The sequence below is a fragment of the Polypterus senegalus genome, chromosome 5, assembly GCF_016835505.1.
Source record: "Polypterus senegalus isolate Bchr_013 chromosome 5, ASM1683550v1, whole genome shotgun sequence".
In the NCBI taxonomy this organism is placed as follows: Eukaryota; Metazoa; Chordata; class Cladistia; order Polypteriformes; family Polypteridae; genus Polypterus; species Polypterus senegalus.
In genome coordinates, this window is record NC_053158.1 from 151,837,107 (window position 1) to 151,853,613 (window position 16,507).

Sequence of the window (16,507 nt, forward strand, 5' to 3'; positions counted from 1 at the left end):
ATATATATATATATATATATATATATAATTATATATATATATATATATATATATATATATATATATACTGCTCAAAAGAATTAAAGGAACACTTTTTAATCAGAATATAGCATAAAGTCAATGGAACTTATGGGATATTAATCTGGTCAGTTAAGGAGTTAATCAGTTTCAGCTGCTGTGGTGTTAATGAAATTAACAACAGATGCACTAGAGGAGCAACAATGAGATGACCCCCAAAACAGGAATGGTTTAACAGGTGGAGGCCACTGACATTTTTCCCTCCTCATCTTTTCTGACTGTTTCTTCACTAGTTTTGCATTTGGCTACAGTCAGTGTCACTACTGGTAGTATGAGGCGATACCTGGACCCTACAGAGGTTGCACAGGTAGTCCAACTTCTCCAGGATGGCACATCAATACGTGTCATTGCCAGAAGGTTTGCTGTGTCTCCCTGCACCGTCTCAAGGGCATGGAGGAGATTCTAGGAGACAAGCAGTTACTCTAGGAGAGCTGGAGAGGGCCATAGAAGGTCCATAACCCATCAGCAGGACCAGTATCTGCTCCTTTGGGCAAGGAGGAACAGGATGAGCACTGCCAGAGCCCTACAAAATGACCTCCAGCAGGCCACTGGTGTGAATGTCCCTGACCAAACAACCAGAAAGACTTCATGAGGGTGACCCAAGGGCCCCATGTCCTCAAATGGGCCCTGAGCTCACTGCCCAGCAGCATGCAGCTCAATTGGCATTCACCATAGAATACCAGAATTGGCAGATGCACCACTGGTGCCCTGTGCTTTTTACAGATGAGAGCAGGTTCACCCTGAGCACATGACAGAAGTGAAATGGTCTGGAGAAGCCATGGAGAACATTATGCTGGCTGTAACATCATTCAGCATGAGCAGTTTGGTGGTGGGTGAATGATTGTCTGGGGAGGCATATCTATGGAGGGTCACACAGACCGCTACAGGCTTGACAAAGGCACCTTGGCTGCCATTAGGTATCAGGATGAAATCCTTGGACCCATTGTCAGACCCTATGCTGGTACAGTGGCTGCAGGTTGCACCTCAGACTGTCCAGGAGCTCAGTGATGCCCTGGTCCAGATCTGGGAGGAGATCCCCCACAACACCATCTGTCATCTCATTAGAAGCATGCACCGATGTTGTCAGGCATGTATACAAGAACACAGGGGCCATACAAAGTGCTGCGTACAATTTTGAGTTGCTGCAATTAAATTTTGGCAAAATGGACTAGCCTGCCACATAATTTTTTCACTCAGATTTCTGGGGCGTCGTTGAATTCAGGGCTCTGTAGATTGATCATTTTCATTTCCATCAAACAATGTGGCATCCTTTCGTTCCTAACACATTACCCAGTCTATATCAGTATAGATATCCATGAGGATTTCTTTTTCCCATTGAGATCTGATGTGTTTTCAAAGTGTTCCTTTAATTTTTTTGAGCAGTTTATATACATATTGCTCAAAAAAATTAAAGAACCACTTTTTAATCAGAGTATAGCTTCAAGTCAGTGAAAGTTCTGGGCTATTGTATTAATCTGGTCAGTTAAGTAGCAGAGGGGGTTGTTAATCAGTTTCAGCTGCTGTGGTGTTAATGAAATTAACAACAGATGCACTAGAGGGGCAACAATGAGACGACCCCCAAAACAGGAATGGTTTAACAGGTGGAGGCCACTGACATTTTTCCCTCCTCATCTTTTCTGACTGTTTCTTCACTAGTTTTGCATTTGGTTATGGTCAGTGTCACTCACTACTGGTAGCATGAGGCCATACTTGGACCCTACAGAGGTTGCACAGGTAGTCCAACTTCTCCAGGATGGCACATCAATACATGCCACTGCCAGAAGGTTTGCAGTGTCTTCCATTACAGTCACAAGGGCATGAAGGAGTTTCCAGGAGACAGGCAGTTACTCCATGAGAGCTGGACAGGGCCGTAGAAGGTCCTTAACCCATCAGCAGGGCCAGTATATGCTACTTTGGTCAAGGAGGAACAGGATGAGCACTGCCAGAGCCCTACAAAATGACCTCCAGCAGGTCACTGGTGTGAATGTCACTGACCAAACAATCAGAAACAGACTTCATTAGGGTGGCCTGAGGGCCCGACGTCCTCTAGTGGGCCCTGTGCTCACCGCCCGGCACCGTGGAGCTCGATTGGCATTTGCCATAGAATACCAGAATTGGCAGGTCCACCCCTGGCACCGTGCTTTTCACAGATGAGAGCAGGTTCACCCTGAGCACGAGACAGACGTGAAAAGGTCTGGAGAAGCTGTGGAGAACGTTATGCTGCCTGTAACATCGTTCAGCATGACCGGTTTAATGGTGGGTCAGTGATGGTCTGTGGAGGCATATCCATGGAGGGATGCTCAGACCTCTACAGACTAGACAACAGCACCTTGACTGCCATTAGGTATCGAGATGAAATCCTTGGACCCATTGTCACACCCTATGCTGGTGCAGAGGGTCCTGGGTTCCTCCTGATGCACGACAATGCCCGGCCTCATGTGGTGAGAGTATACATGGATTTCCTGGAGGATGAAGGCATTGGTACCATTGACTGGCCCCCACGCTCGCCTGACCTTTATCCAATAGAACACCTCTGGGACATTATGTTTCCATCCATCTGAGACCACCAGGTTGTACCTCAGACTTTCCATGAGCTCAGTGATGCCCTGGTCCAGATCTGGGAGGAGATCATCTAGGATACCAACTCATTAGGAGCATGCCCACCGAGAACGAGCACGTGGGGGCCATACAAACTACTGAGTATGACTTGGAGTTGCTGCAATGAAAGTTCGGCAAAATGGACCAGACTGCCGCATCATTTTTTCACTTTGATTTTCGGGGTGTCTTTGATAATTTTCATTTTCAAACACTGTGGCATCCTTTCGTTCCTAACACATTACCATATCAGTCCATATCAGTAGATATCCAGCAGGACTTTTTTCCATTTGAGATCTGATTTGTTTTCAAAGAGTTCCTTACATTGTTTGAGCAGTTTAAATAAATATATATATATACACACACACACATAGATTCTAATAAACGTATTTTTGTATCAAACAAAATGATCCCACAATTCTTTTAAATGTTCAGATTGTTTCATTTTACTTAAAATGCTGTGTACCATCTTTACTTAATTGTGATCTCAAATTTCCATTGCAGGTAAATAATTTCTTCAAGCATAAGATTAAATGTGTATTCATTCGCTATAAATCATTCACTCATCCATCTTCCAACTGCATTTATCCCGAGGAGGGTGGTGGGGATGCGAGAGCTATCCCAGCAGGCATTGGTGCAGAACAGAACAATCCCTGGACAGGGCACCAGCTCATTGCAGCATGATCTCTCTCTCTCTCACACACACACACACACACAGGGGCCAGGTTGGCATCTCCAGCTCACCCACCCTGTATATCTTGAAAACCAGTACACCCTGAGGAAATCCACACAAACATGGGTAGAACATGCAAACTCCCCATAAAGTCTTGGTCTCGTTGTTGTAAGGCAGCAACATCATGCAGCCTTCACTGTAAAGTATTTGATCTTTAAGTCTTCCAACCTTTCATGGAAATGTTCTTAATACAATATAACATCTCAAACCTATTTAGTGCAGGTTAGGGTTGCAGTGTCTGGAGTCTCTCCCAGCATGGCAAGAAGCCTATGAGACCTGTCACCACTCAGGGGGAGGATGTGGAAGTGGTGCAGAACTACAAGTGCCTGGGCATTCATATAACAGGACTGGACTGGTCTGACAACACAACGTGCTGTATAAGAACGGTCACAGCAGGTTGTACTTGGTAAGAAGACTCAGATCTGTTGATGTCTGCAGCAGTCCATAGTAAACAGTGTGGTGTTCTATGCTGCAGTCTCCTGGGGAAGCAACCAGAGCTGAAAAGAAACTCAATGCCTGACCAAACTTAACAGGAAAGCCTGCTCCATCACAAGGTGAACCCTGGACACACTGGAAGCTGTTGTAGAAAAAAAGATGGTGGCAAAATTTTTAAATTAAATTAAATTACTTATTTAATTATTTATCAGTTGATTGCTTGGATGTATTATCTGTCCTGTGAGTCTGTATCCATGCATTTTATGTTTCTGCTGTTTTAACGATTAATAACGTTTATCTAATTTAATCTAATAACACATAAATTACTTCAATCCAATTTTTTAGGTTATTACCTAATGCAAACAGATTATTTGATTCAGGATAAACTGTGCAGACACACACCAAAAAAAACACATATTGCCCAAAACACTTTCTTGCCACTCTTTCTGTACACCGATTGTTGATTGCTTGACTTTTCACCTACAGAAAAGAGATGGTTTTCCATGTCCCCCACATTACTTTAAACCAGAACCACAACCACAAGTTCTTGCTCTTGCACATGCAATATGGAGCAACAACTCACAGTGCTTGGAATTCAAACTTTCCTTCCAATGTAATGATCTAAGTTGAAGTGCCATCTAAACAGCAGCAGATGGGTTAAGGAAGTCATTCACCTCAAGTCATATATTACAGTACATATTCCACAAGAGAATATTACCAAAGGGTACTTGCCTGTGTCAGTGTGAACATTTCCTTAAGCCACTTCTTTCTATTTTGAAAGTGCATATTTTAGGTAAACAGGCGGTTCTAAACTGGCACCAGGTGTGTATGGATAAGTGTGTAAGCAAGGCCTATGAGGAGACTGGCACTCTCAACAGAAACGTTCCCTTTCTTTCAAGCAATGCTGCAGAGACAGTTCCAGCTCCCACAGTGGCCAAACTGCAAAAAAATCTAACAGGAAATAATAATAATAATACATTTTTATTTATATATAACATTTCCCATGCTCAAGGCACTTATTGAAACAGCAGGAAACATGTGAAACTGGATACATATTTCTGCATAGAACACTAAACAGATAAATACAGGAGATACTAAGCGTTAAATAGAATAAAACACAATATACCAGAGTAAAAATACTAAAATCTAATACTAAAAGAAAAGCCTAAACAAATCACATTATTTGTGATACAACACATACAACACACACACACACACACACACACACACACACAAATAATCCTGATCATCTGGACAGAGAGGTAAACTGAAAGAAGGAGCAGAATGTCAGGTTAAGTTGAAAGCCCTCCTGAACAGACGAGGTTTCAGTTATTTTTAAAAGAATGAATTGAGTCAGCTGATCTCAATTCATTTTGGGAGGTCATTCCAAAGTCTGGCGCTACACAGCTGAAGGCCCTGTCACCCACAGAGTGCAGGTTAGTGTGGGGCACAACAAGATTGCCAGAATCAGAGAACCTTAGTGGGTAAACAGGAGCATAGCGATGAAGAATATCACTGATGTAATCCGGTGCGAGGCCATTTAAAGCTTTGTAGGTTATTAATAGAATTTTATATTCAGTCCAGTAAAACACTGGGAGCCAGTGGGGGTGAAGCAGGACGGGTGGGATGTGCTTGCTGTTGCTGTTAGGTCTCATGCAGGAGAGTCTTTAATTAACTGCAACTGTGATAAAAGATTAAGGGGCGCCTGCCAGTAGGGAGTTACAATAATCAATTTGTGATGCGATAAAAGCATGGACAAGTTTCTCAGCATAAGAAAAGGAGAGGAGTGAGCAACATGTTACAGAGGTGTAAGCAACAAAGTTTCTTAATGTGGTTTATGTGGGTGAAATAAGAAAGGGAGGAATCAAAGAAGACACCAAGACTCCTTGCATTAGAAGAAGGTCTGATGAGGTCACCATCAAGAGAGACTGAAAAGGAGCTCATTTTCTTAACTGGTGCTTTAGTGCCAATTTGCAGCTTAAATTTGAAAGAGTTCTTCTCCATCCAGAGAAAGCTCTGATGAAGTTTCACTTTTAACATTGAAGAAGAAAAAAAGAGTTGAGTATCATTTGCATAAAATGATACCCCAGTCCAAAGCTAGAAATATGGCCGAGGGGAAGCATATACATAGATCCAAGAAGAGCAGAGGGTCGAGGACACAGCCCTGAGGAACTCCTTGTGCGACTGGTGCCGAGCTGGACCAGCTGTTGTCAAGACTAACAAACTCTTACCGATCAGTTAGATAGGAATTAAACCACTGGAGGTTCAGTGCAAGAGACACCTAGCATGTTCTCCATTCTGGACAGCAGAATGGCATGTCTGTGTCAAAAGCTGCACTGAGATCAAATAGAATTAATAAGCTGGCTTTCCCAGAGTCTGCTGCCATAAGCAAATCATTGGTTACCTGAAGCAGGGCAGTTTCAAAGCTGTGCTGCACTGTGAAACAAGACTGAAACCGTTCCATCAGTTTATTACAGGTTAAGTAATTGATGAGTTGGGAGGACACAACACGCTCAAGAATATTTGACAGAAAAGGTAAGTGAGAGAGAGGCTGAAAATTGTTAAGATTGTCAGCATCAAGACGAGACTTTTTTTTTTTTTTAAACATTGGGGTTGTAGAAGCGATTTTAAAAGTGGCTGGCACAAAGCCAGTGTCAAAGGATGCATTTATTATTGTTGTAACAGTCGGGATTATGGCACAAAGACAGGATTTAAGAACTGTGGTGGAGATGGGGTCCGGTTCACAAGTAATTGGCTTCATCTTACAAAGCAGGTCATTAACAAATACAAATGTGACTGGTGAGAATTTAGAAAAGGAGCTGGACAGAGCGGAAAGACAGGGAAAGATATAAATGGAGGATGTATTTGTTAGTTAAATTATTTAGATCGTTAAATTATGGAATAAGACTTCACAGACTTCAGTAGAGGAGGGAATTGGGCCAGATGTATGTTAAAGTAGTTTATTAAATACACGTAACAAAACCCTCAGGTTATAATGGCCACTTTCTACTATTCTGTCATAATGTGTGTTCTTGGTTACAGTTAGTGTATCGCTGTAAGCTGTTTGGTGGTCAGAGAAAGCCTGGATGTGCACGGTGAAGCCAGTCTTATGTGGCATTCTCTCAAGGCATTGCCCAGCATAGATTGTAATTCTGAATTGTACCATGGAAATCAATACTTAAAAGAAACCTTACTTTTTTTAAAGGAGCTGTTTAATCTAGTGCTGAGTTATAACAGTCAATAAGACAATCTAGTATTGATGGAACAGGAAAAAACAGAAAAAGATCAGAAATGGATCCATCAAGGAAAGAGGGACATATATTTCGAAGGTTTCTAAAAGAAATTTGACATTTACAGGAAAGAGGAGGAAAAGGTAATGAGGTACTGAAAAGTTCTGGTTTAATGATCAGCACCCCAAATTACTATAATAAGTGCTGCACACAGATAAGGCAGGTGTACAGATCAGGTCCAATGTAGGACCACCAGAATTAGGAGGAAAATCAACATGTCAAAACAGTCCATTAAGGACAGAGATTCATTCTTTAGTTTATGCGTCAGAGTGTCAATATGAATGTTGATGTCACTGAGAAGAATGACTCTTTCGGAAATCGAACGTAACTTTTTTTAAACGTTCAGTCAGAACAGTTATGAAAGACCCATGGCATTTTGGGGAGCGACAGACTACAATAAGACAGACAGGACCAGAGTTCATAATTAGTTTAAGAGCAAGACACTCGTAAGACAATAGACAGTCAATTGGGACTCTTTGGATGTTTAACTCCAATCTAGGATTTACTGCAACTCCTCCTCCTTGTCTTGAGCTAGGAGCATTTGAGAAGTAAATGTGTCCTGGTGGTGTTGCTTCCACGGGAAATGCAAATTCATTTGGTTCTTGCCAGGCTTCTGTTAAGCAAAAATACATCAAGGCTAGAAACTGTGATAAATTCTAAGATCACCAATGCTTTACCATGAAGAAAGCTTGAGTTAAACGATGCAATATTAGCTGATGAGGGTTTGTTATGCACAGAGACACAGGCAGAAGTTATTTCAGCATATTGAGAATTTGGTACACTGACACTCTTATTTCTAAAGATCCCGGAACAGATGCTGCCGGTGAACTTTTCATTTGGAGCATGGTGGTGGTAGTGACAACCTAACCTGCAATGTAAATATTTCAGGGGCTGCACAATGCCACTGTCTTTTAGGACTTTCCAGTCTGACCACTCACTCTGTCACAAGAGTATTTTAGCATAGTTTAGAGCAGTGTTTCCCAAACTCGGTCCTGGGAATGCCCTGTGGCTGTAAGTTTTTGTTCCAAGCAGCTTCTGTTTTTAATTGAACTCCTGGGCTAATTAAGTGAACTGATATTTCCCAAGTTCTGTGTTTAGGAAACAATATAGAAATTAGAAAACTAAGTCTGCTAAAAATATATATATATAAATAAAATATTAAAATGTACCAAGTAGTTATATAGGAATAATGTATTTTTTCTTTTTAAACAGTATTTTAATCTTGATTTTTATTCTACTTTTCAAGGTATTCTAATTGTTTAATTAATCCATTATTTACTAATTAGTGGGTCTGACTCTAAAGTAGTTGCAGCCTTTGATTATTCAGTGTTGCTTGCCTGGGTGTCTGATCTGCTCATTTTAAATGATACATTATTATTATTATTATTATTAAAGATACAACAAAGGGGGAAAACTGCACAGAGAAAAGTGCAAAGTGTAATGAAATCAACAAAAGAGAGTTAAGTATTTAAATCTATAGCAAAAGCATACATATTTATAAATGTCTTATAAATGTAAAACTCATGCTGCTATGCTTTTCTGAATGTTGAATATAAAAAATACCAGCTAATTAAATGAGATCAGTGCTATCAAGTGTTGTTACTGATTAGGAAGCCGGTTGGAACAAAAACCTGCAGCCTCAGGGGGTCCCCAGGACCAAGTTTGGGAAACACTGGTTTAGAGCAATACTTATATGACAGTAGCAGAGAAGCAGCACAGCACAGGGGAGAAGGTGAGACGGCCAGGGTGGCACAGATGAGCGACAGAGGGGGGAAAAAAAAAAAAAAAATCCAGAAGAGGCATAGTAGTAGATATTATAAGATGCACATGAAAAGGTAGCTACCAGAATTCGGAAGATCCCACATACAACTACATACATATAACACTGGTATTAAGAAAAAATCAGTACAATTCGAGTCAATTGCGTCCATGAGCTATACATTCAATAAAAGAAATGAAGAACTGCAAAAAGTGCAAGGGTAATGCGAATTTTAACAAAATGTGAAAGAATCACAAAGATTCATTGAAAACTTCATGTAAAAAAGTGTTTCATATATCTGGTATGAGAGCTAACTAAACAAAACTGGATGCAGTCATCACACATCAGAAAACCACCATTCCCATGTCAATAAATTTAATTCTAGCAGAGTTACCACTGCAATGGTCTAAGATTTAACACATTTTTGTTCTGCAAGTTTTTCCAAACTTTAAAAGTTGTGCGATTTTGCTCAACAAGAAAGTTGTTTTTATAAATGTTAATTATGATGCAATAACCTTTCTGCAGTTGAAATTCATTAACATTTTGAGAGTTATTGTCACATGGTGTTCTGGAGCTAACTGGCAATGGTTTCTTGAATTAAGATGTTATTTTGTCATGGTGCTAGCAGAGCCACAGACCCTAGTACAATTTCAAAGCCAGGATACCTCTTGTATGGTTGTTGCAAGATCTGAGATTTGCACAGTTCATCCTGCTGAACTCTATTCCTTTACAGTTCACAGCATTTTGTTAAGTAACTTGGCCTGAGTTGTACATTCATATATTTTTTGCATAGGCTAATTAAACACTTAACTTGGTAGCACTTTCATATCAATTGTGCAAAACTCAAACCTACTGCATTTTACTATACTGTACATTTTTATCATACTACAAGTAGAAAATTCATGCTTGAGACAGTAACTAAATACAGAGCCATCATTTATTGTTTTATCAATCCTGTGCATACATACTTGTTGGAGAAAGGAGCAGAACTTTTCTGGAAGGAAGAGAACATTTCTTGCAAGGTTTAAGAGGATTTTACAAAGATGCTTTATTCCTTTCTATACTGAAACAGCCTTTTATGTTGAAAGTAAAACAACTTCTGTTGTTACTGGACTACTGAATATGTTACCTTATTTATTAATGCTTTGTTGTTTGCTTAGGAATTACCTGAACGTTTACATAATTAATTTATGTAGTAAGTGTAAAAGCTCTGTGACATTGCAAGTCCGGAATTTCACGAATGCTACTCTGGGGTGGAGTTTGGTTGTAAGAGATAAGCAAATGTATCTACCATAAACTACAACTTATGATTAAATGCATCTGTCACAGAGTACAATTAACAATGGCACAAAAATGCTTCTTATAACCACCAATTTCTAAGTTAAAATCGCACCTCACTATAGTCTTGTGACCCTAAAAGGCAAGAAGCACATGAACTCTAAAAGCACATTTTCATAGACAATTTTAAAAAGGCAAAATTGTCTTGTGGACACATCATACATAAGTTAACTTTAAGTTCAGTAAAACAGACGATCAGTGAGAGTCAGAAGGAGAGGGAAGTGAACCCAAGAATGGTTTAATTAACTGGCGATACTTCAAGCAATGCAAGAAATGCACCACATGGTAAGACTAAACATCTGCCAGCAACAGGCTGTATTGGTGTTTATTACACTTATTATTCAAATAGTGGTATAAACAAAAGTAAAATTTAGTAAACATTCAAATTTATTAAAGCCTGCACACTGTCACATTTAGCTCCTTTACATGTACACATATAACTAGGTTAAGATAAATAACCTGGTTAACACAGAAATCTAGTTTCTTAAAAATCTGTATTTAATGTGCAAGTAATCATCTGCAGTTTTTCTTTGTCAAAACACTCCAATGTCACTAAACTGTGAAAAATAAGAGTTAAATGTCCTCATTTCTATCATGAATCTAAAAATGTGCATGATGCTAGTGATAATTTTTTGTGTTTAAATAAATGCTTAGTCAAATTGAGTAAACAGAGCTCACTCTGTTCTGCTTGGCTGTGTAACTAAGCCCTGCAAATGACCCAGTATGTGTGCTTCTTGCCTTACACAGAGTACTGCTGGAACAATGACACTTCAGTAACACTAAGTACCCAGTTAGGTTACTCATTATTTTAAAAAGTAATTGGACTACATAAGGTGCGTTAAACTTAATGTTTTATCCTACTGCTGTCGAGATTTCGTTACTGCATTTAGCACTCACTGTACATTCAGCAGAAATGTAGTTATTTCTGAAATATTGAGGAATATATTTTTCAGCCAGGAGAAGGCATAATGCAATCACCTGAACTGCCTTTGGAAATTTATTTTGTCGACAGTGTAACAGCTTGATACACTTTTTTAAGCTTTAATTCCTTACAGCACACAGTAATTAAGGAGACTCTTGGAATCGGACATGCATTTAAATGAATGGTAGATTAAGCTGAACATTTGTAAATGTGTGCACAATGACACACAAGCTACACTAAGTCACTTAACAGATAGGGTAGACTGGCCATGAAACAAATCACCTCCGTAAATTATTGTAAAATACATTCTTCTATGGAACCCTGTGCGACTTTGCCAGCTCCTGGGATTCAGCGGAGGCACAATATTTTGAGCTCACATCGCCTCCAAAAGACATACAAGCAACCTTGCTGGCTAAATCTGTTTAGCCACTGCAGATAGAACTGCTTTTATATAGTAGATTTTGATCCTGCAATTTAAAAATCAAAACAGAGTACAAAATTCTTCAGGAGTGTTTTAATGAATGTGAGTTCTATACATGAGGGATGTTAAGGATATCAAATCTTAGAGCCAATGTAATATTATGTAGATCTTTGTTTACACCTCAAAATCTATCCATGACAAAAATGGTAAAATACTGTTGCTCTGGAAAACCACTGCACGTTTGCGGTTTTCAATGTATAAATGTACAGTATTTCACATAAAAAACATACATACAGACATACATTCAATTTACTGAAGTCTAGAATTTTACACAATGGCAACTTAAGTACATTCTGTAAATATGTCATATTTGTACCAGGCAACCCTCTTTCTCCCCTCATCTTAACCAACTACAGTACAGGAGAAAGCAAACAAACACTCAACACACAGTTTTTTTTTTATTCACTTACCTTTCTACTGTACTATGTTAGCACTTAACATAAGCATCACTCATAGCTAGTTCTCACATTTTTCCATCCTTTTGTACATACTACAAAAGTCAAAACATATGCTGTAGAAATCAGAGAAAAATCAACACTTCAGTATTAAGACTAGGATTTTTTTTAAAAAAATAGTTCGACCACTTAAAATAACACACAAGGCATTTCTGAACAGTTTCGGCAAAACAGGTGCTGACATTCTTAAAGCATGAAAAGGCTTAAAAAAAGCAAATATAGAATGTGGTAAAAATGAGTAACAGCTTTTTTTAACAACTTGGGAACAATACAAACCACAATACAAATGTTAATAGAACTGACAGTACCTGTAATTTTTGTACCCCTATATTACAGAAACAATGGCAAGTTTGAAGACAAAAATGATACCATTTTACATGAGGTAAATACGCCTTGGTCTTTGAAGAGGTATTTAAAAAAAAAGGTTTTAATTATAAAAAGCAAATAATGGGGTTATGCTTTTTTTCCCTAAAATGCAGTGATTTGCATATAACACCTCCAATATACTAGAATACATTACTTTTGCAACAACTCTCACATTGTATCCACTGATAAGTGACTAGTTATCCCAAATTTGATGTAATGAAATTGAACATTTGCTCTTATTACATTACAACTTTCTTGCAAAAAGAACAATAATCTCCACACAGAATATACAATAAAATACGTGAAAGCTCCTCATACTTTGTTTCAAAATTGTACTTAAACAAGGGGTAATTAGCAACATTAATAATTACACTGAAATAATTTATTTGCAGAATAATTTGCTGGTGCAACCAACTTGACCCTGGGGTATTTAATCATCATCACCTACTGCTTTCACCTGCATTTTATCCTTAATAGTAATAATAATAATAATAATAATAATAATAAGGCTGCTGGTGAGACAGGTTAACATGAAGTTGAAAGAATCACCTGAGGTTGATATAAAAAAAATTAATATGCATAAGTTAGGTCTAGCCAAAACAGGTCCAGTAATGAAACAGGACAGCTGGCCTTGTAATTATTGCATTGCTACCAACTCTACCCAAAGTGTCTACCATTAACAACAGATTTTGCTCAGATTCTGTATTTTTGATTTTACCATCACAAATCGTTCTATTGTAAACTGCCATTTAAATTTCATAAACTTTACTTTCCTTCAGTTTGAGAACTCACCAGTAGCCTGTTTCAACTGAGAACCTCAGATACTAAAGTTCTGAGCTGTAAAAACCAAGGCTCTTCAAAAGGCGTACTGTACCCGATTGTTGTCTTATACTTAAAAACCCTGGAACCATCTATTTCATCAGTGAGAAAGTTCTTTTAAACATACTGGTTATAACCACAAAACAAAACTCTAGCCAATGATCCTTGTAACAGTAGATGACAAGGGACTTAAAGATTTTTAAAAGAAAATTTACCAACAGTAATAATAATTTTGCCCTGGAAACTTGTTTGATCCTGGAAGAGAAAATAACCCAGTATGTATATCCCACAACAATATCATCCAAGAATATGCAGGTGAGGTTAATCTTTCACTCACACTATTAAATATAATCATTAAATTAGATCTAAAATAAAATCTAAAACCTATTAAGCTAGAACATCAATGCCAATCAACTTGAACAAACTTGCAAATTTGCAGTTGGGGTGTTAAAGTCATAAATATACTATTACCAGTCATCTTTGGGCCTGCATTACATGATAAACTATGGTGTGACTATTTTCACACTTATTTCTTAAGCATTTTCAAGTTTGATGTACATAAAAAGAGATTTAACGATAAAACAATTAATGTCATAATGGCACAGGAATGGCACTGCACTCTCCAAAAATGTTTTGTCAACTTTGAGTTTAATGGCACCTGTCTGGCAAGTATTTCAAAACACCTTAAACCATCTACCAATCCTGCACTTAAACTCTGCACAGAATTTCCTGTAAACAAATCAAACAAATAACACTACTACTGGTATTTTATAGCAGCACATTGTTAAAGAAATGCACTGGGCAGAAATTAAGGAACTAAAATAAAGTCTATTCATGACAAAGCTGGTATGTTCAATTACTTAAGATTTAACAAATTGTAACCAGAAGCCTCCAGTTGGTCCCTTAAGGCTTGCTGAAATTAACAGTAAAAGTAGTTCATTAAAAATGATTCATTAAATATATTTTCTTAATTTACATTCTTGCAGTAAAAGATGCCACTAAATATTTAAAAATCTATGGCTTAATGTCACCCTTTGCTTACATTTAAATATTTTGCTATTTTTTTTTTCCTTTTAAAAATGCACGCTTATACAAAAAGTTATGTGCACACACAAAAATAAACAGTAGTGTCTTTATATATGACAACTTATAAAAATAAAAGTAAAACAGGACTTGAATCCTTCCAACATTAAATACTTGTTTTCTAGTAGAAAGCCAGTGATATTGAGATTTTAAAAAAGTGAAGTTGTACAGTCTGAAACAAATATAAATGCAAAGACATGAAAAAATAACACAAAGCTTTACAGATAATCAAAATCAACCATGATAGCTATATAACATATATGTATATAACCACAGTTTCTGGGATTATATATTAAAGACCAACTGCAAGAAAATACATAAACAATAAGGGGGAGATGTCTGAAAACAGCAAAAAACACTATAATGGTCCTCATTTGTGCACATATACAAATTATACCCTCAAGATTTTTTCTTTTTATATATTTATACTGTATATATATTTCTTAAATGTAAATGAATAGGGTTATCATCACACACTGTTGTGTATGTCTGTGTGTACACACTTGTTTCCCCAGCCCCCAATTCTTTATTAATTTAATAGCAGTGGCACTTTCTGGTTAACAACAAGTTTGGAAGGCATGGTATAACACAGCAGTAATAATATATAAAATATCAATATATTGCATATGTCAAAGCATGTTTGCCAAGACTGAATGAGGTCATGTTCATTTTCAAAATTATAAGAAATAAGTTATGCTGATCAAAAAGTAGATTAAAAAAGGTGCAATATAATCCAAAAAAGCATTCAAATCACACTTACCTCCCTAAACACAAATAATAATGTCAACAATACATAACTCACTCTAGTGTTTTATTTCCACTGTTGAGCTGAGCTGAGGTGACTTTTGCAAGACATTAAGTAATATCTTGTGTGGGCTGTTTTTATGAGATGTGGGACAAAAATGAGGGGCCCAAAATTAAAGTCCATAATTCTTTGATGCCATGCTATAAAACAAACTTTACATTCATTTTTTGTTCATTGTGCAAGAGATACTGTACATAGATATTTTTTATTACTGTTTGCTTTAAAAACCAAACATAAAAAATAATAAAATGCCAAGACTGTGTTAACAGTGATATACCACATGAGAAAAACCAAAATAGGGTCAAGGAGCAGAAATGGAAATAAAAAAAAATAATAAAATATGTAAAAAGTGCTACCCCAAAGCATGTGTCACACATCCTATGGAATGCATTTTAAGTATCACCACCTCTACCAGCCCCTGCCTTCAAACACTCTCTCACTTCTTTTTCCTAGGCTTGTGGCTCCCTACTGGTATTTATATCCCTGACACACACTTTCTAGTAAGAGAACCCTCACCATATTCTACTTGCCAGAGACAAAGCAGAGAACTTCACTTATGTATATTGCACACACAAAGCTCCTTTGCACACTCAATACAATTAATGAATTTTGCATATATTAATTGTAAATATTTTAATCAAGGTAAAATTTTCGAATTTCTCATAACTGTAGAAGTGATATGTTGCATGATTCTCCCAATCATCAAATAAATAAAAAGTCTAATCTAATATTTTACCGTTAGTGTGGAAAAAGTTTCACATTCTTTAACAACTGTGAAAATTATAAAAGAAATTATATACTTTGGAGACATAATGTAAAAATAACCTTATAAACACATTACCTTTATGCAATGACTCTTAAACATATTTCCATATACAGCAAGAATGCTAGATTTACTTGTATACAATTTCTAAATTTGCTGTCATTAGCTAATTTTAATTTAGGTCTTTACCTGTGCATAGGTTTTCATCTTACTGTTTGCTATGACAAGACAATAAAGGAATACAAGCCTAAAGAGGAAAACTAAAGCAGAGAATAACTTTTCAAATATTTAACTCCACATGACTTTCCAGAAAAAATCTAGGGAATTCATGGAAGGACTGCCTGACATTAGGGAAGCTGCATATAATTGAAACAAAGAATCTAGGATTTCTCCAGGTCATGTAACCACTTCTTTATGCAGTTTTCTGGGACTAGTGAAAGGATTATGCAGGTTCGATTCATCGCACTGAAACAATATAAAATTACCTAATTTACTTCAGAAGGAGTGGTAGCAACTTGTTGGAAAAAGCAAAGACAAGCAATTAATTGATATGAAATCACTAAAAATAACGTATCTTTAAAAAAG